This window comes from Anopheles nili, chromosome 2, assembly GCF_943737925.1.
Source record: "Anopheles nili chromosome 2, idAnoNiliSN_F5_01, whole genome shotgun sequence".
Classification (NCBI taxonomy): Eukaryota; Metazoa; Arthropoda; class Insecta; order Diptera; family Culicidae; genus Anopheles; species Anopheles nili.
In genome coordinates, this window is record NC_071291.1 from 41,446,628 (window position 1) to 41,471,792 (window position 25,165).

The following is a 25,165-nucleotide window of genomic DNA, read 5'->3' on the forward strand; positions in this document are numbered from 1 at the left end:
ACGGTGGAAGAAAAAAGCAAGAAATCTGTATCCAAATACGACACGAGGATCTGCCACCTTTTGGGCTCGCTTGCCTTGGTCCGATGCTAGAATGCGGCGTTTCGGGTGCGTACGTAGAAGCCTTCTTCAGACGACGCTGTTCGATGGCTTGCCTTGTGGAAGGCTTTAATACCGGCGACCTGAACGATCTGCTTGGACAATGGTTGCCCAATTGCTGTCCGAAGCTGGAGTGGCCACTGTTCGGTAATCGGCCGGTGATTATGGCAAAACCCCTAGCGAGCGATGGGTTTGTTGGGAAACTTGTTTTTGGCCCGTCGTTTGCGTCGGCCTGACAGCCGACAGCTAATTAGCACTTATTCAAAGCGGAGCTGCCTTGAGGCTGCCTCGAAGCCAAAAAAACCCGTTCAGGGCGGGCGCGAATTTAATTGAACATCCATCGCGCCCATCGCGTCTAATGGCGGTGTGGATGATGTGGCAGAAACGGTGGGGTTTTTGTTCAAAAAAATCGACAGAGAAAAAGGAGTCACCACGAACAATATTCTCCTGTCGGAACCCGTGGCTTGTTCGCGTGTAGGATGATAAATTTTTAAAAGGCTGCCTGGTCGGATTGAATGGATTTTGATTTAATAAAAAAACACTGCTATGGGTTCAGATTAACTTTGATTGAAGCCGGTGATGGAAAAGCGTGAGATTGAAATTATATACCAATCGTTTGATGGTACGCATTATTGATTCATTTGAATTATGTTTTAATAAATTCCCGGTTGAAATTCCCTGCTCTTTGATCGAATTACATTTAACGATGTGTCTATTATACGAGGAAACGTTTAATTGATAGCTAGCACTTTACGAAGCATGGTATTCCGGATTCGGAGAAGCAAAGGACAAACGAACGCATGTGATGATTGCAAAAACATCAAACATAATATTTATAGCATTATCGTTTATGGTACAGCTTTCGCAAACTAAAAAGGCAAATTCTAACAAAATAGTTCGCTTGGCTTTGGGTGAATTCAATGCACCAATGTATGTGATGTGATTATTTTTTATTTAAGGACGGCCTCGCCTGGTATTGTGATTTAATTAATTGTTTCTGGACTGAAAAGGCATTTCCTCCCAACAGTCGCTGTGAGCCTTTTCCCGGGCTGAATCGGTTGAATGTTATGTGTTAAATGTGATGAAAAACAAGATCAAACCGCTAGATTGTTTGTGCATGATTCAGAAATTCAAATTTTAAACCTTCAATATCATAATAATATGGTTATAATATTGCACAAAGTTGAACGGAGTCGGTAAGAAATATTATTTGCAACGCATTCAAACATAGCTGGGATTATGTTACATATTTTCATGCGATGGGGTAGGTTGACAAACATGAAATGTATTTTTATTCAGCTCTACGATCACCACCGCCCTGAAGCATACCTTTCCGACAACATCATAATCGAAAAACAAATGCGCATCACCCGAAAAACCTCACCCGAAAGTGGGATCAAGCGAACGTAACAAAAATTGTCCTCGAAGCCGCTAGTTTGTTCATCTTCTTTTTTAGCTTGTTTCTCCTATATGCGATCATAGCTCAAGCATAAACATTTGCCCCTCGCGCCGAAACGCTACACCCGAAAGTGTATTGGCATTCTGCGAAGAGCGCTTTTCCGAGGGTTCGGGATCACATCGCACCATCACCAGGCCACAGTTTCTGTACGAAGGTTGCACCTGGCCCGGGCGATACCAATCTAAACATCCTCGCCCATCCTCGGAGCACTACTCCGATTACAAACTGTAAACAACGGAATCGATGAGCTTCCATCACTGCATTGCACTTTTCGCGAGATGAGCGCTCTCGGAATGTTGGGTGGGAAAATCAAATGAAAAAAACCGTGTGAGGAAGCAGAAGATGATTGGGACCCATACACCCGAAAGGGAAGATGAAAACTCTCACCCAACATGGGGATTAGGATCGATGGATGCAGCTCGGTGGCTCATGATTTATTGATTCAGCGTGTTTTGCATCGCAGCGACAGCGTGTTAGGGGAAAAAAACTTCATCCGCACCGATGGCGGACGCGAAACGGAGCGTCGAACGAGCGAGTGTAAACAATGTTCATCAACTTAAAAGGGCTGCCCAGGACTGCTTTTCGAAGGCTGCTGCGATGGTTCATCGCCTGCACATGGTGCCTGCACGGGTCCTGGGGGTTTTGTATCATTAGCCTCGTTTCCATACCGAACCAGACCCCGAAAATGGCCAACTGTCTCCGGTCACGACGCGCGACACGACACGATCCTGGGCGGCAGCACGCGGACGGCGTGTTTACAAGATCCCGATAAATAAATAACGATGAGTTATGGTCGCGCGTCCGGTCCGATTTTGGGCCCCATGAACCTCGGGGCAGATTAATGGGCCGGTGTACTTCGCCCATGGCCAAGATGGCCCTTTTTTGATTAATTTATTTCTTAAAGACCGTCCGTCAACCTTCGGATGTGGGCGAAACCGAGAGCCAGCCACCGAGAGAGGCTGTTTGGAGGCTAAAGAGGCCCTTCTGTTGGCCGGTCAATGCCGGTGCATCCTCGAGCGCGATCAGCTGTTTACGGAGGAGCCAAAACGCAAGGACCACGAGCGTGTGATAAGATAATCGAATCGGCGCTTCGAGCCAGCTAATTTGCGGGGGTTGGTTTCGCTTCCGCATGGGGGTGATCCGTAATTAATCAATCAAATGCGATTATTATCCACTTATTGTCGTGCCTTCCTGAGCCCCCCCGGGAAAGCTGGATGAAGCTAAAACAACAGCCCGGTCGGTTTCCCACGAGCCGGCACTACCATTAATCATGCTCGCGGCCATAAGTCAAGTGAGCCTTTCGTCCAAAGGGCCGCCACCCACTTTTGGCGGTGTTTCGGCGCCGGTCGCTTGTCTTTGGCCGGTTCAACAACACTCAGTGACGTGTTGCTCTCGAGAGAGAGAGAGAGAAAGAGGGAAGTTGCGGACTTAAGTGTGAAATCGTGAAGCGCGACTCCACGCCACGATTCATGCCGCCAAAATGTGAGCGGTTATTTAATTAGCAACCACCAGGGAAGATCATCGAAAAGGGGCCTTTCAAACTTTGCACGTCACGTTGGAGGCGCATGTTTTTTGGTTTGATTAGCTCGACGAATCGATGATCGGGCTCGGTTCATGAAGGATGCCAGATTATTTTCGGACCGGCACTTTTTTGGCACTAAATTTTGCCTTCCGTTTTTTTGTGCTCGGACGGTTGTATTATATCTGGAAAGATCGCTGTTGATCGCTGTTGAAGTGAAGCGGGAATGTTTTCATAGGTTCACTTCTAAACAAACCTTTCAAAGATGTTTCCATGAGTAACACTGTGAGCACGTTTGGGGCGGACCATCTCGCTGTATTAAAAGAAAAACTGACCCAGTTGTCCATTGAGTTACGGGGTTTCTTTTTGCCTTTGCCGGACGAGCTATTCCACAACAAAAAAGAGCTGCCATTCGCTTACATTTGGCTATCCATTTCCATCGCTGTGCATCCACAATCGAGCGAGAATAAACTGCAAGCCGGGCCGGAGAAAGATATAAAATGAGGTTGGTAACAATGGAACTCGGACCAGCCGCAATTCAATCAAGAAAGTTTGCCCGTTAGTTTTGCTTATGAATGTGGCTTCATTGTGTTGCCTTTGCCTTCGCACTTTCGACCGACGGGTGAATCCGAAAGGTAAATTTGTGCTGCTGCTGGCTCGTTTGCAAGTGCAAGTGCACCAACGGTTTGTAGTGCACTGAAGCCGAAGTCTCGAAAAGCTACCACAACACTCGACGTGGGTGGAATTTTGTCCTCCAGCAATGCCGACCCCAGTGCTTGGTGCGTTCAATTATGCTGCATCGATGTGGGAGTCGGTTTTTTTTTTGGAGCAACATTCTCCAATGCAGCTCGCTTGATCTATCGACTGACGATAGGTACAAAATCAGCCCCCGGAGAAAATACCAGGGGGTTGAGCTATGAACCCGATTGCGTGGGCCGGAAAATGCTCCTCGACCAGGGGTCGCGCATTAGCGAGGTAACATTACGCGCTCGAGGTTCGGAAAACGCGAAACATCAACAAACGAATCTCCCACCGCCGGGAGTATAAACCGGCACGCAGTCAAAACAATCCCACCGCTCGGTTCGCCATTTATTTCAACCCTCTTGTGGCACGCGCGCTCGACCACGGGATGCCGCGGGTTTATTTTCTGACCAAACAATCGCGGCCGAACAGGGGTTACACGGACCGGAAATGGCCACGCAAGGTTTTTTGGGGGGTTGAGCCCGGCAACTCTCGACCGCACACACGCGAACTCGAGGTCGAAAAGTAGCTCACACCCGTGGGTGGTCCAACCAAACCCCAAACGATGACCAAAAAAATAAAAAGGAACAGCAACAAGCAAATGCTGGCTGCAAGGCTTTTTCCAAATTGGCCCCAGCGGCTGATGATGGTTGATGGATGAAAATGAGCGTTTTGCAGCATCCGTCACGGGATGACCGATGGGGTTTCTTTTTGTCTTCTTCTTCGCTTCTTTCTACATCGAGAAGGAGAGAGAGAGAGTTAAATGTATTGCATTTGGCATCCAAATCGTCCCCCGCTTTGTCCCGAACTCAACCTGACGACGGACGGTTCGATTCGTTGGAAGCAATTTCGGCGAGTCGTTTTTAAATAAAATCCCCAAAGCAAAACGCGCCCCACGGGGGATACGGTTTTGGTAAAAACGCACCTCTCACTCACCACGGCACGCGAGAGACTGTGACGGACTAAAATTCCTCATAAAAATGGGTTCTCCCCCCAAACCCAGGATAGTGCTCCCCGATAATGGTTTATGGGACCGGGAATGGGCAGCGGGATTGATTTAAGAGTCAATTATCAAATGCCCCAGTGGCCATCAAGGAGCAATTAAACGGTGTGTATCAGGAAAGGAACCGACGTTGGTGTATTTTTAGAACCCCCTAAACAACCGAACCCTGGAAGGTGAGCCCGGTGTCTGGTGTCGCGTGGAATTTTTACGACCACATCGAAATCCGAAACAAAGACGAAAACTCCGTCGAGCCCAAGGTTCCGTGATGTTTGAGGGCGCCTGAAAAGGGCCAGTCCCGTGGGCTGTCATCGGTTCTCGTCTGGTGTCCGATCAGCTGGCGTCGTGATGGCTAATTTATGTGTTTACGACGGGATTAACGGCACGATAGGAGTGGAATAAATCATCGCTGGGATTTTGCGCGTGCTGGACCAATACCCTGACAGGCTGAGCTGTCCAAGGGATGGAACACGTGCCTTGGAAAGATCTCCGAGCTGACCGGGACTGATCTTGAACGTGAACGAAAGCCTTTTTCCAATTCACCAAGGAGTGATGCTTTCCAGAACGATGGCTCGGAAGGGTTCCCTGGGATAAAACCAAAATTACTTTTACAACCACCCGGCTGACCAGTTTCGTTCGTTCCCGGTGTCGAATGTCACGATCGCTTCCGGAACGCGTCCCGTCTGCGTGAGGGTGTTTGTTTGTTTGTTTTTTTGTTTTCTTCACAAGGATGCAAGCACACAACACATGTGCGACCGGCTGCAGGCACGCTCTAATTAGTGTTTCATTAACAGATGTCATTCGTATTTAGGCTGCGCTCGGTTTGTCGTATCCATTTTCACGCGTCAACCATTCGTTTCCAACGCCCGCCACAGAAAGACGCCAAATCGACACCACAACAAAAACCGGACCAGGGGAGAATCCGGAGCGCATTAAAAGTGAATCCTTCACCTTCAGGGCGTAACTCGAGCCGCACGCAGATCGCATTCAGATCCGGATAATCTCGCATACATCGCACGATACCCGTCGATATCTGGTTTTTCTCCGTTCGTCTGTTTTTATGCCTGTCCTGGATGCTGCTTGTTTTTTGTCGTTGTTGCCTTCCTTCTTTCTTTCTCTCCCATTTCGAAACCACCATGCCAACCGTGCCGGCGTACGGTTTCGTTCTTATTTTCCATTCCATCGCTCCGGCATCGGTTGTGGTGTGCCCATTTGTGCGCCCATCGGATCGCTCGCTGATGCTCGTTATTTATGACAGTGATTTGTCTCGAAGTGAACCATGGGGCCTCCGAAAACCGATCCCTTTCGGTGTTTGCTCTATTTTTGAAACGCATCGACGCGGCAACACGATGTACTGCCGGGCCTGCTTTGGCTCTCGTTGAGAAAGGCCAAAATATGGACGGACCAGAAGAATAAATAAATCTATCAGCATAAAAATATTTAGATTATAATTACCATGCCCTCCCGCGGTCGGTGCTTCTTTCGTCCTTCGTCGGGAGGAACTCCTCACAGTTTCCAGTCGTCTGGAAGGCGTCGGTAGGCGTCACCAGCTGCAATCGAAATTCCATCGCATCGCATCTCTGCGTAGGACGTTAAGGACCCACCGGGTTTGGTTGGCTTCGATTCTCGGAAGTTCCGTTCTCGGTTGGAAAGAACCGGCGAGTTTTAGCAAAACAGATAACTGATCTCTGTGCAAGGAGCGAGAGAGAGAAAGAGAGAGAGAGAGAGAGAGAGAGAGAGAGAGAGAGAGAGAGAGACGGAGAAAGTGCCATTTGTCACAAATGGCGCCACACAAGATAAATATCGTTTCGAGCAACGGGTGTGTATTTATTATCCGTACCGAGAAGACGTCGGATGCTGCACAAAGCGTTGGGGTTGGCTTTTCCCGTGAAAAATCTCGCGTGTCTGTGTGTGGAAAAATAGATCGAGTGGGATCCGAGAACCAGTGCAGTCGGCTTGTAAATCGCTACATTCACAAACCACCAGCCGTGGGATGTAATTTTTGCCGATTAACAAACAGCGAGCGAAACGGAACGGTTGGTGGCATTTTCCCGCACATTCGGATCGAAATTTTCCAAACGTGGTGGCCGGTTTGAGCCTTCAACTTTTCCACAAATGGGTGGGAGCCGGACCGGGCGTCTAGCAGGTGGAAAAACAGCTCGTCCATCGGAACCGAGCGCCTCGGATCCAAACATTAGACCGTGTGTTGACAACAGTTCCATTTGAAAGTCCAACCTTACCAGCTGGCTTATCGGCTTGGGAGCTCGTTTGGAGATGCCAGCAGCCTGGCCAGCCACGGGAGAGTGGTTTGTAACAATGCGTCGCGTGGGTGTGCAAGGTTCGCCCAAGAGCGATCGTTGGCGTTGGTTTCCGGGCTTCGGATGTCCGGTCTTGGAAGCTACGGAACGGGGTGTTATAGCGTTTGGGCAGAGGAAAAACCACCAGCACCGGCTGTCCGACGTATGCGAAAGTGGCGAAAAGTGCCCATCCAACATTCATGGAGACAAATCATAGGCGGCTGTGCGCTTTCCATCGTCGAACCGGTAACCATTCATAATTAAGCGAAATGCTCCTGCGCTGGGTCGGTTACTATGGTGACCGGGGAGTTGGGGATATTTTTAGGGGTGGCATTCTAAGGGTAGAGTGGCCTTTTGAGCCTCAGCTCGGAAGCGCTCAAAACTAGTGAAATTTTCCCAACTGGCAACGGATTTTCCAGCGCACCTTACCTTCGTGTCGAATTTTCCTCCCTAGTGGGGGATTTTCTCGAACACACAGGCACACACACACACACGATCCTGGCAAGTTAAACACACCGTCACGTGTCGCATAATTGGGCACGTGTGGGTAAAAGCGAGCCCACGAAATACGGAGGTTTTCAGGAAAAGCCCGTCTTGTATTTGCTCCCTGTGCGCTCGAGTGTGTGGCACTTTCGAGCAAAACTCAAATTAATAGCGAACATTTCGCTTGTTTTCGCACGGCCGAAGCGTTCCGTAGGGCTCATTTCAACAGCATTCAATTTGTTCGGCTCGCATTTGTTTAGCTTTCATTTTCGGGAGGTAAAACTCCCCACCCACCCACGCGTACCTGAAGCATTTCAATTAAATTTAGACACCAATTCGGTTTTGCGACCCACCCCCAAGTCGTTTCGCAAGCGAGCGCAAATAAAATCATCTCGCCACCCGCGGAATGAGCGTACATTTTTTTATGGCTATATGATCGCCCGATGGAGGTTTTTTGGGGCGAAAGCTGATATGAGCCGCCCAGACACCCAGCTGCTTCCCACGGAAAACCGGTCGGAACCGGAAACGATGGCCACCATCCTTGGCACGCGGGCAGCAGAACCGACGCCACCGCGTGCGCGAATGAATCTTTAAGACCGCTTTTGTTGGTGGGTGGGTTTTCCCGGGCCCGGGTTTCGACGCAGGGCGACGCTGGATGCGATAAATAAATGGCTCGAAATTCGCGCGTTCCGCTTGAGAGGGCAATAAAATGTTTACTGCCTTCCGGTGGAAAAACGCCAACTTTTCCCATCTATAATTTATCGTCAAACCAAAAATCCATACACGCCAGTAAAGTTGGTGTGTTTATTTGTTGCGCTGCACGAGAACGCGCATATGCACGGAACAAATGAGGTTGCACAAATGAGAAAACTCGTTTCAACCGCTCGTTCGGTTGGGAAAATGGGCGCTGTAAATGTGCGCTGTGAATCAGTGGTAGCTCTCGAAGGACCTCCAATCGAGGAGGCCCATAAGGCCATCTCGGAAAACTGCGTGCCTCCAGTTCCTAGTGTGCATCGACAGAACCCAACGCAACACATTATCTATTCCCTTTGCCGGTTGCTGGCAGTTGCGGTCGTACGGTGAAAAGATACAAAAAATAGAAGGAAAAACGGACACCGACACCGACTTGAAAGGCATGCGGAAATCAGATAAAAATCTCATTTGGAAAAATCACACACGCACCGCATACGGTAGTGTGCTATGGGGGCTATCTTTTTTCTTTTCTAATGCTAGTACCCACGATTGACCGTCCGGAACGTCGTCCCGACTGGCCCACAAAAACACCAACGCAGAAAACACAACCACCAGCGATGCAGCAGATGCATCCTTCGGAAAAAGAGGCGTTGCAACCTTCGGAAAAAGGCACCGATCGACGACACCGATTCCGGAAAAGCGAGTCACACTCTGGTGTGCTGGCAGTGCGACTGCATTCTGTCGCATTTACAGCACGTGTGCTTTCAATTTCGGTTCAGTTTGGTACACACACCTGGCCACTGTGGATGGATGTTCCTTACCCGAGCCAGGCTTGGGGACAAAGAAAAACACATTTCACTTATCAAAATTCAAATAAAATCCCATCGCCCTTAGGTCCGGCGCAGTTGCGCGGGTTGTTCTCGGTGTGTGCGATAAAGGGGGGTTTTATTTTTCAGAGAGCGAGCCGAGCGGAATCGTCGGAATTTCCCTACCAACGGTTGGGACTGCTGCTGCTGCTGGTGCTGCTTATGGGCACTTCGTTTTGCTTGCTGGCCCTTCGAACCCTTCGGGCACCCTTACACCTCACTCTCTCTCTCTTTCTCTCCACCCCGAGGCTTAAAGATCCACTCGGACCTAGGATCTACCGCCAACACGGACGCCATTATCCTTTTTTTCGCTTTTTTCGCTTTTTTGTAGCCAAGCGTTTAGCCCTCGCCGGTAAGTAAATTGACCGCTTTTCCCTTCGACCGATACTAATCTCTGCCCTCCCTGTGGGTGGGTTTAATGGGGGGAGGGTTTCCCCCACCCACGTTGAACTCTCTCTCCCCCCGTGCCCTAGAAGCCATCCATCCAGGCGCCAGGCAAAGGCTAACCAGACTTGCAGACCGTTTTGGTTGGCAGAAAAATGCACCTCGGGTCGAAGCTTTTGGGGGAAAATGGAAATGGTATTGCAACAGGGGGGCAAAAAAAGAGATGGGTTCACGTGCAGAAGAGCAAGAAGAATGTAAAGAACGATGAAGGACGAACCCACCCGGCACCCGGATCGTGGGGTAGGGCTGTGTTATCGCCGATGGGATGAAGTTTTCAAATCAAGAGCACTGACTTCTCGGGTTTCCGGGGAAAATAGGGGCGACTGTAGGGTGAGTGGGCACTCTTAGGCTTGGGTCTGCGGGAAATGTGGGAAAAATAACCAGCAATAGTTTGCGAGAGGATTCACCTCGGATTGCGAAGGGATTGTGTGCTGATGCTGCCGCTGGTAGCTGGCTGGGTTTTGTGTTTCGATTTGTTTGCGTTCCAACCATGGCTGGAAATAACTTCTCGGTGGGTGGGCAAATAAAAAAAACACGAGATGAAGGGCTAAATCGTTGTTTACCTTTCGATCCAGGTAACCGGGGTTTGAAGGTGAACCATTAATTGATGCATCGAGCTCGAGAATTCCAAACCCCCTCGGGAGAACAAAAGGATCAAACCTTTCTGGCTTCGGCAAAAGGCTTCCGATCGAAGGGATCAAAACAAAGTCGCTGGCTTAGGCCTTCGGCATAATGAGCGTTGGCATGAGTTGTGCGTGGAAAAAGCCGCCGAATAATGACCGGTTGGGGGAGTGTCTTTAATCGGTGTGGTTCGCCCCGTTTGTCGCCGTTAAGCCCGCTCATTAGCGAAGTTTCCGAAGTTTACTTGCGCGCGTTGACATTTTGATGTGACGAGCTTTCGGTTGTGATTCGCCATCCAAATTCATCTGTCGATTTGTGGTCAAATCCGGTCAGCCGTACCGTTCCAAACGGTCGTCGTCGGGCTAATTTATGCAACCATCCTTACGATCGGGGTGGGATTTTCTAGGGAAACTTTTCTGCCCCGGGACCCGAAGCGCAGCTCGTTCATTAGTGCCCGCGTGAGGCCTCTGTCGTCTGTCGAGGATGGGAAAAGGACATAAAGACGATGCCGCGAGCCTTAATTCCACCGTTCGAGAGTGAGTTTTCTTTCGATTCGCTTTTCCACAAACGAACCGACCGGTCGTTCCGACGAAGAGCCATCCATTGCTGGACTGTTTATTATTCATTGGCGTAATTTATGCAGCGCGATCGGTGTTGTTGTGAAATAAATAATTGATGCGGCAGTTTTCCCACCTTTTAGTGGACGATTCTGCGTGGAGGGTCCCTTGTTTTTATTTCTCGTCCATTCTCAACGTCCTCCTGAACGATGGATGCTGGACGGATGCGACGAGTTGGCATAACAATAATCTGCACGTCGAGGCCAGATGGGTGAAAGTTGGCGCCCCTTTTTCCGAACACTGAGATGCTCAGATGGCAAATCGTCTTAAGCGCCGTAGGATTAGGGAATGGTACATCTGAGTTTCCGACCGACGAACAAGTTTTGGGAGATTTTACCGAGATCCTTAAGGAAGGATGAGAAAAACGCGAACCGTGAGGGTCTTTGGGTGGGAATAATTAGATTTGGATTTTGTTGCAAATTGAAGCGCGTGGGGGCGCGTTAAAAATAGACGACGTTCGGGTGCGGTGATCCGGTGTCTCTCTCTCTCTCTCTCTCTCTCTCTCTCTCTCTCTCTCGTCCAATGATAATAAAAGCGATTTTCACTGGAGCGCATCAAGCGTCCTATTTTATATCAGAGCGTTGAGGTTTTTGTGTATTGTTTCCCGGTTGATGAAATAAATAGATAATTATTCACGGAATCTGCTAGGCGCGTGGTTCTGGCGCACTTTCCGTGCTAAGCTGGCTGTTTGGCAAACCTTTTTGTTTGCAAATTGTTTAGCTGCCTGATGATTTTACCACAAGTTTAGAGGCCGCATTCCGGTGGAATGTTGTTAAAGGCCTAATTTCCGATGCATTTAGACGGTTTTTTCAGGCATTTTTTTGCTTTTTCCCACTACATGATACGCTCCTATCGCGCTTTGAAAATTTATCCAATTACCAGCGACCACAAATGCCCAGATTCCGTAGCTCCAAATGGTGTAAAAATTAACAAAAAAAAAGATGGAACGTCAATTGTGAATAGCTCCATCGAAACTCGACCACAAACCGGTGGCGGCTGGCTGGCTCATCCGGAAAGCCCGGTTTCCGGTGATTCACACCCAAACGCTTGTTGCCGGCAAATGAACCATCGACACCTTGGCGAGATAAAAATACTCTTTCAAACCCAACCAGGGACCCGCGGGTGACCAATTAAGAGAAGCGTTTCTCTCTCTTTCACTCGCTCCCAACCGAAAAAAGGGGTTCAAATTCCTTTTCCCTTAAGAGCCTTCGACCTCGGCAACACGTTCGAACGTTAATCCGTTCCAATATCTCCCTCTGTGCGTGGCCACGCACGCCCCGACAAAAGAGGGTGGTGTGTTTTGTGTGTCTTGTAAACAATTTTAATAACATTTCACGCTAATCGCGGCACAAAAGCCCCACGCGCGTAAACGACGTGGCGTGGCGGCAAAAGGGGCGAAGGTGATTGAATGCGTCGTTGACGAGCGAAGGGTCAAGGGAGGGAGGTGGTGGTGGTGGGGTGATGGGGGGTGGACCGTCAACCTGATAGGGCGCGTCGTCGCACGTGGGATATAATCACTTTTCCGGTCCCGACCCGATTTGGGGAGGGTTTTTCTCCGGTCGCGCGAGGCCTTTCAAAATCGCCTCCGGCCGCTGGAACCGTCAAAGCCGATCGGTACGGGTGTGTGTGTGTGGGGGAGGGGTGATGAACCCTCCTCCCCCCGTTCTCTCCTCGCTCAGTTCCACCCCTCAGCGTCCCGGGTGGAATGAAGATGTTAAATACGCGCTCGGAACGCAACGTGCAGACGCTAGAATAACACAAGCGACGATTCGGTGAAGGTGGTAACGGTTGTGGATAAATTTTTATCTTCGACGAGAACGAACGGTCACAGAGAAACCGTCGGAGAACCCGGCGTTTTGTGCCTTCTCGCGATGGGATTTATGTGGCCTCGAAAAGTACGCCCCGTTTGTTACGGAACAATGTTTAATTTTACGACGAATGTAACGCGTGTGGCACTGGAAAATTGCCCTTCTTCGCTGACCTATGATCGGGAGACTCAAAATGAAAAAAAACCCTCGATTGCAGGCCCTTTTTCCCTTGTCTTGCCGCGAGCGAGGAAAAGATAAACACTTCACGTTCCATCAGCGACTCAGGGATTCGCTCTAGAAAATGTTATTCTGGAACCTGGGCGGCTTATGTCAGGCCGGGCCCCTTCCGGATGTTGGGCCGCGCCAGGCCGCGTAGGGAAGGTCACAAAACGAGATTTGAAGATTATCGCGGGTGTCGCTTAGGCGCGCGCGAACCGCCCGAGAACCACATTCTCGGCGGGTTTAAAGCGCGCGAGCACGTGGAAAAGGGAAGCGAAGAACGAAATGAAACATAAACACGCGGGCCATCATCGTCGTCGGATCGTCGGAGAAACCACGGAGAAGCCTGATCCAGATCAAAGCCAGGGAAGCCTCGCTGGGAAGCCGCTTTTTGAAACGTAAACATACGCACCTCGAAAAGCCACCCCCGGGCTGGTAAGGACGCTGGTTTTCCCGCAGTATTCGCGGAAGGTTTTCTTTTTCTTTCTCTTTCTGGGTTCCTTGGGACCGCAAGCGAACACGTGCAAGCCGCTTAAACCCGGGGCGTGTGAGTGCGAAAAGCCCTCGTGAAGCCTCGCGATGGTATGGCACACGTGAGTTGGTTTTTAGTGGAGGCTGAAATTGAATTCCCCCGAGATTGAGCGTAAGTAGCGGGTCGGATGCTAAGGGGCCACCTTCTAGCGACAGTTTTTGAATCAAACGCCCGCGGAAATCCATCACGAGTGTTCATGGAAAAGCGGGAACGGCAAATGATTCGTGTGCGAAAAACACACACGGTGCGTAATCTGAGTGCTTACGGGATACGAGATTGACGGCGAAACGAACGGGAAACACGTTCCACTAAGCACCGATTGGTTGATTAGCAGAGGGAAAATCACACCGAACGGTTTAACGAAATGTCACTCGAATCGTGGTGGCGTTTAAAATTCATCCCCAAAAAAACAGACGCCTGATAACTCGTTCATCTTTCGCTTGTCACTTTGAAGGAGCGCCAGTGCGAAGGAAATTTCACCACGCGGAGGAAAACTCACCGAACAGACAGGTCCTCGGGTATTTCGCCTTGGAAGACGCTCCACGTGACAGACGCTGATGGACGTGGCGTTGTTTTCGTTGAGGATTCGTCTCGTGGCGTGCCGTGGCCTGCTTAGATACATCCGTTCGTCTTTGGGCACGCGAAGAGCAGCTGGTTGTAGAATCGTCGAAACGGAGCAGGCTGTGAAAAATGATGATGTTTGAAAAATTGATTCCCCCAGTCGTTGAATACGCGAGGGTATTTTGATGAAGTTTTTGAGGGGTTCGAATAGATTTAAGGATATTTAATTGGCTACCTCATCGTTGGGTTGTTTCCTCTGGGTATACGCAAAAACCAAAAATTAAAGAAAACATCGTTCGATGAACGCTGACCGTTACTGTGATGAATGTTTTGCGCATTAAGTGACGGTTGATTGAGCTGGCGTAACGATAAGCCACCCTCACCCAGAGGAGTTCTCAACCGGCACACGTCATTCAGAGCGTCATTTCGAGTTCAAAAACCCATCCGCTTAAACGTTGTCCGATGAGTTTTTTGTTCGAGAGGGTGTGGATGGAATTTTTCCACCCAAAACTTTATCCCAAACATTATCCGAACAGCCGGACGGAGTCTCGTGCACGTGCTGTGCTGTCGTTTGCAACTGTTGTAAACTAGCTCCGGTAGCAGCAACAGCAGCAGCTGGCACGTCGAACTCGCGCTGGTTGGTTTTCTTTCTCTGTGGCTCTTGTGTTTTTTTCTTTCTGAATATTATTTTTCCGCTCAATCCGCTCAAACCGCTCAAAGTTTTCCGGTCCCTTGCCGGTCCGCTCATTACACTAATTGAATTTTACCACCAATTGGTGAAGTTTCCGATACTTTCGAATTCAAATCGGTTTTCTTGGCTCGCGCACACCCGGTCCTTGCGTGTGGTGTGTTGGGGTCGCGTTTTGCGGTCCCAAGGCGAGGGCTGACCGATTGCCCCCCGTGGGAGGTGGGTTGGGAAAATCGGAAACTTTTCCCCATCACCACCCGCCTTTTCCACGCACCGGGGGCCAGTTTGAAAGGCGGACAAAACGTACGATTATTACCCAATCAAATTAAGCTGATTATAATCAAATAATTTCTATTATCGACTAAGCCCGCGGGAAGCGGTCAGAGCCGTGCCGTATGGTGGGGGCCGAAGACGAAGGATGCCGGAAAGAGAGGTAAAGGTAAGCAAGGGTGGGTGGGTGTGGGGGGGGGGCTCAAGAAAGGCATCGGTTCCGGTGGCACCGGTGTTATCCTTCCCAGCGCAACCGGAGCACAAATAACAGCATCGGAAAGAAATACTTTTAAACTTTTGGATAGCCTGCGAGGCTTTTTCCTCTCACAGGGAGGGGGGGGAGGTGGGATGGGTGGAAAACTTTTTCACCCTCCCCCAATCCACCTCCCACCCCAGGGGCAGTGAGAGCGAGACGCAAATAAGGCAAAAGGCACTGCTGACACTTGCGTTTTTTTTGTTGGTGGGAGGAGAAAACTTTTCCCCACCAGGGCGACGACGATAATGACCGAGGAGGAAAGTTTGGTTCGGAAGCCCCACGCACCCGGTTCTGTTATTTCCCAGGCTCTCTGCTGGCTTAAAGAATCCCCTTGCTGGCCCGCAAAAAGGGCAAAAAGGCCGGCTGGTGTGATCAAATGGCAAAATGAACGATCGGCGAAATTTGCGAGCACAATCATGTAATGGACCGTCCATGGACCGGGTGTTTTATTGGGGGGTTGATTGGAGATAGGGGCCTGGTAGACAGGGGGGCCTTTTTTTGTCTCCCTCACTCATCCACTTTCCCGGGCAGGAGGGTGGAGTCATCCACGGGCCATAAATCACGAACCCGCTGCGTGCGGGCCGCATAATTGACAATGAATCAATTATCGTTTAAAATCGAATCACCAACGCGTGCGTCCGTGCAAATATAAAGCGCCAACCTGCATGGCCACAAAACATTAAAAATCTCTTAGCCCCCAAATCGGTTCATCGCAGGTTTTCCCTAGCTTCCTGCGCCTGTCCAAAAACCCATTATCGGCGTTAATCGGCGATGCACAGGTGCATCACGTCGCGCGATGGCCACAAGCCCGTGTCGGTGCATTGATTTAAAAATTAAAATTTAATTAAATTCCTCCACCCGCGCGAGAATATCGCTTACATGCGTGGGTGGAGTGTGGGTGTGTTTTTTGTTTCTTCTCGTGTTTTTTTGTTTAACGCTGGGCGACGGGTTTTTCTCCCGCAATCCGCGAGCGATGGCTGTTGGCCAGCGAAGGCACGTTTCGGGGCATCGGCGTGATGCCAGCTGGTGCCTGGACGTTCGCAACAACCGGGACGGGATGAGCCCTAATGGCATGGCAACAGGATAACGTGCTCGAAAAACGGCCGGTTGCATAAAAGAGCATGAGTGTCGGCTCGTCGGTGCATAACATAAATGTAGAAAAGCAAGACGAAGTTGCACTAGCGTAGGGCATTCCAGCGGTAAAGCCATTTCCGGTTTATTTGTTTTCCATCCCAAGGTGCATTGTTACTGCCCGTAAGTGCGAGAGCGATTGAAAAAGGACACAGACAGCTCTGTTGCTCATTAACTGTTAGAGCTCGTTTTGTGATCGATTGCCATTCACGAGCGAGTTCAACTCGATGGAGGTGTCGGTTTTGAATGCATGCAATGAATGGTGTGCATATCACACGGGGTTCGACAAGCTAACACTAGCTTCATCCCACACGTGTGGTGCGAAAGTTTCGTGCGCTTTCCTGGGATGCGTTTCCGATGCAGATAAAACCAGCGCTCATTTTGCTAATTAAACGCTCCCACCATCCAACGTTCGCGCGGTGTTGAATGATGCAGATTTGAGCGCATCTGTTTGTGCTGATTAGCGTCACGCGGAAAGGACAAACGGGAAATGGCGCTTTTCCATCGCTACCCGTGGTTTTTGCCGGGCAGATCCAGCAGCAAGCAGCAGGCTTTGGCACACAAAAACAAAATAAAACACTCGACTCTTTTTGGCTTATCGCCGTGAGTTCGTCGCCGTTCGTCACACGAACCCGAGATGGTTATCATATCCGTGGGGGTGGAATTACCTGCAGTGATGATTTTTCACCAGCGCACACCCACACAATAAACCTAGAGAGCAGGTCCTTGAGGGCGAGCGTGTAGGTCCTTCGAATGCGACCCAACTGCGGCGACCAATCGACGCGCGCGGAACCAATATTTGCCTCGAGCTACACTCGACAACTTCTGATCAATTACGCTCGTGGGGTGGTGGGTGGGTAGTGGGTGGGTTGAGGGAGGGGCAGAACGAAAAAAGAAAATGGCCCACGTCGGATGGCAAATCCTTAAATGGAATCTGGCAAACCAAGGCCATAAAGCAGGCCCGAGCGAATGAAGACTCGCGAATGGAGTGAAATAACAAGGCAACGTGCTTGAGAGTGAAAAACAACTTTATCGCTCGTCCATCCACCTCGTGTGTGTGTGTGTGTGTGTTTGTGGGTGGTTGGAAAAAGGATGGGGTGTTATTGTCGCATCCTTTCCCTCCCCAAACGAATGTTCCACACGAATTGGTGGCTTCTGACGACACGGCGGCCGTAAACCGGCAGATGATGTGTCTTACTCGCGCGCGTAAGTGGCGGTGCTCGGCAAAGTCGTGCGATTTTCTCGCGAAGCCACGGAAAAAATGAAAAAGCGAATTTATTGGAATAAAAACAACGCTCCAAACCATTCGCCGGGCTGATGGTGGATGGTTGAGCGAAAACCGAATGAGATAGAAAGCGAGGTAGAGAAGTGACACACTAAGAGAGAGAGAGAAAAAAACACGCACACACAAACACACACCTTCAGGCACTTCAGCTTTACGGCCGAGCGAATGGTGTAATGCTTTTAAAATAAATTACAATAATGCGTCCCATCGCGGTGGGAGATTTTGTTATCGACATGGGCCACGCTGCGAGCAAAACATGACAACAGATCGAAACTGTGGAATCGCGTTCCAAAGGATTTCACGGGCGGCCTTGAAGCTGGCTCTTTCTGAAGCTGGAGACATCTCGAGCGGCATTAGCGGCATTGGGTTGACTTTACATGCGAGCTAGCGAAAGACATGAAGCTTCGTTTTTTTCTTCTGTTTTCAGAGTGACATCAGCTGCTATCGCAAACCTGTTATCGTCCGCTAACGGCTTTGAATATTCATCAATAATCAAACGCGATCACCTCCACGATCACGATCGCTTGGCAGAACCGGGTCGGTTGGTGAAACCCGGTGCAAACCAAGCCGCACCAAGAAGCGAATGAACCACGACAAAACGGTGCCACGATGTCGCAAAAACACCTGTTCGATCGATCGGTCCGCGAATAATTAATCCCAGCCCACATTTATCACCTTCACCAGGCGTCCATTTATCGTCGCGCGTTACGCACAAAAGCGCATGTGGCGAAATGGAAAGTTTCCACCGAAGAGTGCGATGTAATTATCGACCTCTACGCCGCCGGGTGCCTTTTTTAAGCAACAAGAAAATCGGCGCCGCTATCAATTTCGATTAATCTGCCCCCATTAAACCCCTCTCTGGTGGTGCGACAGCTTCCCAACCCACTTTAATCAAAGCCTCACAGCGTCACATGGCGCCGGCCCCAATGAGCACCGACCATAATGAGGCATTAACAAGACAATAACTCGCGACATTAGTGGTTTTGGTCTGGCAATGGCTGTGGGTTCTTCTAAAGGCGCACGCGGTCACAAAATGAGGACACGTCTTCGTTCGGGACACACTATCGTTCTGCGGGATTTTTCGCGGGGACTCGCGATCGTCTGTTTCTTTCACTCGTTCGGTGGCTTTGTTGGTCGCTCTCTCACGAGCCTTTGCGTGAAATATGACTTCACATTGGCAAACGGTTTCCATCTCACGTTGCTCGAGGCTTGGGAAAGTGGACTATGAGCGGGCGAGCGAAAATCAGAACCATCGCAAAAATGCATCACGTTTCGCTTCGCCCGGGCGCTTTTAGCGGAGACTTTCGGACGGAAACAAACACATACATTCATGCAGACGCTGGAAGTCGCGCCCTTAAGTCTTGTCCATTGTTCGCTTGGCTCGTGGTGATCGATACGCGCCAGGCTCCCCGGGAAGATAAGTGGGAAATGAAAAATGTCTTTCCTCGTGCGCGTACTCCCTCGCGTGGCCACGTTTTCCGCGGCGATGCCTTGTTTTTTTTTTCGTTTTGCGCGAAATCCCCGGCGCGTCCTCGGCGCAAGAGAAGGTGTGTAATTTACACAAATTGCATATCGCTTACGGACCCGTTACGGTGAGAATCGACGGTAAGGGGGCTACATTTTCTTCAGTTTTTTTCCTTTTTTCACTCTCCATCTCTCTCTCTCTCACTCTCACTCTCACTCTCTCCTTTTCAAGCACTCAGCCAAGGTTGCCCAAGTGGTTGCCGCTAAAGTGGCGAGAAAATTAGCATGCAAACGCGGCGACTTGCGGTATCCGTGCCCCATTTTATCCCCCCCTATTTCCACAGCCACCCCTTCCCACGACGAGTGCCCGCCCCACCAAACGAATGAGGGGCCAGTTTATCGATGGCTGAAGCAGAGTGGACGTTTATGGCTGGCAAACCCGCGAGCAGTCTTGTTCTGTTTTTATTTTGCGCAATCAATCAACCAGCTCGTCGATCGATGCGAGCTTGTTATCGATCGATGCGAGTCGTGCGATCGGTCGCTAAATGGTGGCGCCGTAGGATGCGGGCCACATCCGGGACCAGGGCTTTCGTTGGACTCATCTCAACAAGGTGCTAGCCGTCATTTTCACGCCCCGTTTGCAGGCTTTGGCCTCGCGGGGTTGAAGGCAGGAAGTGCTCATCGATCGATCGAATCGGTTGAGCGTTGGGTTTGGGAGTTGGCAACGGAGAAAGGTTAAAGGGTTTCCGCGTCTTGACGGTTCGTTGCGTTCGATGATCACAAACGGCGTGTGATGATAAATGGGTCGCTGAAACGGTGAAACGAACCATACTCGCTGAGCTCGAGCTGAGCTTCGATCGGATGCATTGGGTTTGGTTGCGTGAATCCTAACGAATCGGAAAGGTGATCGGAATTGGCTGCAGCCAACGTACGATGGGTCACGTTTATTAACGTCTTTCATCGCTTGTTAGAAGTAGCCATTTATTTTCGTTTTATTCTTAACAATTCTTAATCATGCAGTGTATATATAAATCATATCACGAGATCTAACAGACCATTTTTATCTACAACAGTTGTATCGTTTAGCTTTATGAAGTTGTCTCATTTTCCGATCAGCATTCCGCTTCGTTGTAATGAGCCTGTACTCAAAGGTGAAGCCATTTTAGACAGTTTACTAAGCTTCATTCAATGCTAGTCTACTGTTCTCACGCTTAAAGAGCGCTTATTCGTGCAGTAAATAGACATACACCCAGCCGGAGTGTGTCAGCTGTAATAAACCGTACAACATACTCCCAGTATCCCAGCGCACGCTGGTGGCGAGAACAATTTTGCCTTCATTCTATCAATATGTCACTTAGAACAAAGTGCAGCGTGGATGAAACAACCTCCAATAACACCTGCACAACTGGCTGCGTGCTGACTCGTGCCGTGATGCTTCAACTTTTTCCCCACCACGGCTGAATGGCTGGCGGGGAGAATGAAGCAATGAATGAACACTCGAGCCTGGGATTCGGAATCTGAAGGAATGCGTGAATTCACGTGCGCGCGCGTTCGATTCCCGCGAGTCAGTCGTGGCCCCCCGAAGATGAATAAAAGAAAAAAGAATCACATGTTTTCGCTTTCCCCAGCAGGCCGGGCCATTGTGAAATGGAGTCGTTTAAGATTTTGAAATGTGTCTACTTTTGTGATTTGGTTTAGGTATTCTAAGCCTTCGAAAACTACCAGCTATGTTAGACAGCATGTTTCAACGTCATATGAATCATCATCTGAACAAATATCCCTGAAAGCGATCCAGTTTAAGGCATTCGAAACGTTGAACTGCAACACAAGCTGGGTACAAGATGTTTTGGCTAAATCCATGAAAGTTATTGCTCAAAAGTGCATTCAATTCAGTGTCATTTTCAAAAATCAGCTCACATCATTTGATGAATTTTCAACACCATTGATTCTTAAGCAAATTTGTGAGCAGTTTTGATGTAATTTCAAACGATTTCTAGTCATCTATCGTTCCTGTCTAGATTTGACCCTTCAAGGTACGAAGGCAAGTGAATATTTCGTTCCAAAAATGTGACTTTACGACGTACAAAGAAATCAGTTCCCGAGATCCGACCGGTCATTGTGATCTGTCCGTTTCCCAACCATCCCATAGTGCGATGCTCTCGCGCCATGAACTTGTTCTCTCTCTCTCGGTTTATCTCTCTCTCCAACTGTTCGGCTTCGGCCAATCCAGCGGAAAGCACCGCTACTCCTTCATCCACCCACCACGAATAAAAGGGGTTTTTCGAACATCGTCTTCGTGCGGTCCGTTCCGAAGTCCACCACGGCCGAATGCTGGCTGCTGCTGCTGGAATGCCACCGAGCGCTACCAAGCGAGCAGTGCGACCGTGATGCTCGTAAGGTCGGGACGTACGTGCGCGTGGTTCCGTATCGTGGTGTGGTTCGAAACCGTGTGTCCTTCCTCAGCGTACCAGCGTACCCGTGCGTAGCGTCCGTGCGTGCGTGAGCGAGTTTTCCGAGCGTGTATGATCGCGTATGGTGGCGAACTCGTCGAAAGGTCGTTGCAAAACGTTGCGAAAACAGCACCTTGTTGCAAAGCCAGGCAGGCGAACGTGTGAGCCGAACCCAGCGAGCCCAGGTCTACTTACGTTCGCATCGAAAGTGCTATCGAACCAACGCCGAAACGCCGAGGTCCTTTTTCATCCTTTAAACGCACCGCAGGAAGTGTTTATGTAATCAGCGTGCGCGGAAAGCATCCACGGCAGAAGGCAAGTGAACGAGCGAAGCGACGAATTAGAGCGTGTCGGAATCGTACGGTTCCCCACGAAAGCGGTTGTTGGTGTGTGCGCGTGTATGTGTGTCTGGGTATGTGAGTGGGAGTTTACCACCCACATGAGGAGAGAGAGAGAGCAACAAAAGAAGAAGAAGAAGTAAGCATCCTTGCTCCAGCTCCGTGTGCAGTGTCCGTTGCGGTATTAAAGTGTCCCATTCGCCGGTGCATGTGAATCAGCCCATCAAAGGCATCCCACTGGGTGTGCGTGTGGGTAGGTGGGTGGGTGAGTGTACGCAAGTAGGCAGATCCTAACAACCGGAAACAGGATGCATAATAAGGATAAAAGCTTTCCGATGTGTCGTGGCTTCCGAAGCGAATGGTGATTACCCGACGGCGACGGTTTGCAAAAAAGGAAGCGAAACGACACAAACGGATCAACAGCTTCCAACGGCGACGACGAGATAACGACGCAAGACCGTAATAGCGGGTGCCGGAAAAGCCGGAAAAGCGGACCTCGGGCCGGAAGTGCCACACTTTGCGGGTAGGTTCGAAAGGCGATGGCGCGTGACATTCGCGTGTCAACCGCGGCGTGATAATGATGATGATGATGATGATGATGATGATGATGGTGTTGATGACGAGCGCTAGTCACCTACCCGGCGCGGCTCGATGCAGTGAATGTGCGTGATTGCTGCATGGGTTGAGCTTAGGATCCACCCAAACTCGCGCGAGTCTAATTAAAGCATCCGCGAGTGGTCAACGCCACGGGGAATATTCCCTGCTCTCTCTCTCTCGAAAAACGGACTCCTGGTCGCGTGTGAAGGGCCACTCGAGCTGCCTCTAATCAGCCTCAAATCGTCACGATGCGGACTATCGATCGATCGTTGACCGCCGCACGGACGGTGGCGATGTAATTGAAGTCAAACAGTGTCGAAACCGGGCCCCAATGTTTTGCCAGTGCCCCGAATGGACCTCACGTGCACTTGTGCAGTGGTGTCTGTCCGCAGGTGTTGGTGGTTGAAATCGAACCGAACCTGTGCGTGATGAAGAAATTCCAAGATCAAGCCTCGACAATCCGACCTCGGGGAGTCGGGATTTAGTTGGCATAAATTAGCATCGCTAACGAGTCGGTGTCCTGGTGGGTCTTGACGAGTTATTAAGATACCCACCGACAGCTAAAAAGGGGCCTGCAGTTTGAACCCTGGAATGCTGTCTTTCTGCGTTTGGAGCACCGAAAACTGGGCACATTCCAACAATCTCATGCTTTGGCGAATGTGACCTCGCAATTCGACCCGAACCGATGGGGCAAACCGAAACCCACCCACGAGAATGGGAAAAGTTTGAGTTTGATGAGCCGATTTTTCCGAAGCCTCGCAGCGATCCTCGCCAGCTCGCAGCTCGCAGCTTAAGTTTCGCACAAAACTTCGCCTGTCCCAGGAACCCCTTTTTTGTATGCCCCGGCAAAATTTTAATTTGACTTCGGACGCAAAACGCCCCCAGGCCGCTTGTGGTTCGCTTTCGCTTTGATCACCCGGCAATTACGGCCGCTGGCTCTCTGGTGTGTGTATGTGTGTTTTAGCATGTGTTTTCCATACATTCCGGGAGGCTTGCTGCCAGTCGGAAAAACCCACCCATCGAAAAACAAGCGCCCGACCCAGCGGCCGGAATCTAAATAACTCTTTTACATAGCGCGGATCGATTCGCCAAATCCCTGCACGCTGGCTCAAGGGGTTGTTGTTTCATTTTTTGTTTTGCATCATGTTTCTGTACACGTGTGTGTGTGTGTTGTTGATCCATTCACATTCGTACATAATTCCCCCCCGGGGGGCGGGATGGAAACTCACCCAATTCGAATTGAGGGGAGAAAAAAGCGATCGATCCGCACCGTTCGAAAGGTTTAGGAAAAACGCACGGAACGCTACTGGGAAACGATTTATGGGTCCACGATTTTCCCACGAGACGAGAGGCCAGTCTCTCGGTGGCGACGGCCGGGTGACCCACTCGGATTCGGATGGAAAAAAAATTGCTTCCATCAAGTGAATCATGAGCTGATGAAGTTGAAAAAGAAAAAAAAGCGGACCCAGACAAAATGGGAAAAGCAAGCAGGAAAAACATTCTCATTTCTTCCCGCCTGGGTGGGTGGGTGGTTTTCTTGACGTTCGATTTTCCCACCAACTCCAGCTCCCGGAGATCGCCGGAACGAGAAACATCTGCTCACGGTCCAACGTCCCCGGAAGGCCGTTCCAAGGCCGGGCTGCAGTAATTAGGGTTAAAAGCGTTAAATTAATTTTAATTGTCACTTGACTCCTGGCGGGACTCATGTTCCGGCCCCGTTGGCCAGGTGAAACCCCTCGATACTACCACCGGGACCGGTAATTGCCGTGGGCGTGTGTGTGTATGTGTGTTCGGGTCCTTACGTTTTGGACCTTTTCGCGGTTTCGATCAAACGGTACGACTCCCGCGGGAGTGATTAAACTATTTCTAATTGGGCTCGTCGGGGGTCGTCCTTCGACGGCGTGCGTGCATTATGGCCAGTCTGGGTGTTGGGTTGGGTTTTCGCACGTGCCGAACAGGATGCTGGACCGGAATTCTCGCACATTAGTACCAGTGGTGAGCCATCTTGGAGAGGCACACATCGAAGGATGACGCTCTGGCCGGTTTTATGCCAGATTACAGCTCGATTCCGGTGACGAAAGTTGAGTGTTTAATTTTTACGCACGAAGCACGCAAAACTGGAACGGTGAAACTTTCCCCATTACCGAGACGTCGGCATTGAATGGAAGAGTCCGCCCCACAATCGACACAAATTTTAATGAAGTGTCCTTTTTGTGTGGCGTGAAGCTTTCCTTCCCAAAACGGCCCGTTTCAGAACGACACCCGGGGACGCTTCGAATGGTGCGTCCGAAATGAGGCGGCCAACAAAGACAAACCCACAATGCGCCACAATTGCGCTTTCGGGCACGCCGGGCGAGATTATTTGAACATTAAACAGCTTAAAGCCACCACCATCGCATCCGCCAATGTTTCGGGCGAGTTGTGCGAGACACATCATTATCCGAGCACTTAATTAACTAATCAATTATTCTGGCTCACGGAGCGAGAACCACCGACGGGTGGACTCGAATAGGATGCACGGTGCGACCAAATGGAGCCAATAAATGGCCACCATTGTGATGGGGTGGACTGGTGGTGACCGCGAGCCCACAAACCTATTCAAACAGTGGTCCCACCTCACCGGAACTGTGGCATCTTTTCGATTTAATAGCCCGAATGCACTCCAAAGCTTTGACAAGCTGGCTGGGTTCCTTTCGAGCCGAGCTTTCATCTCGCTGTTCAGGCGCTGTC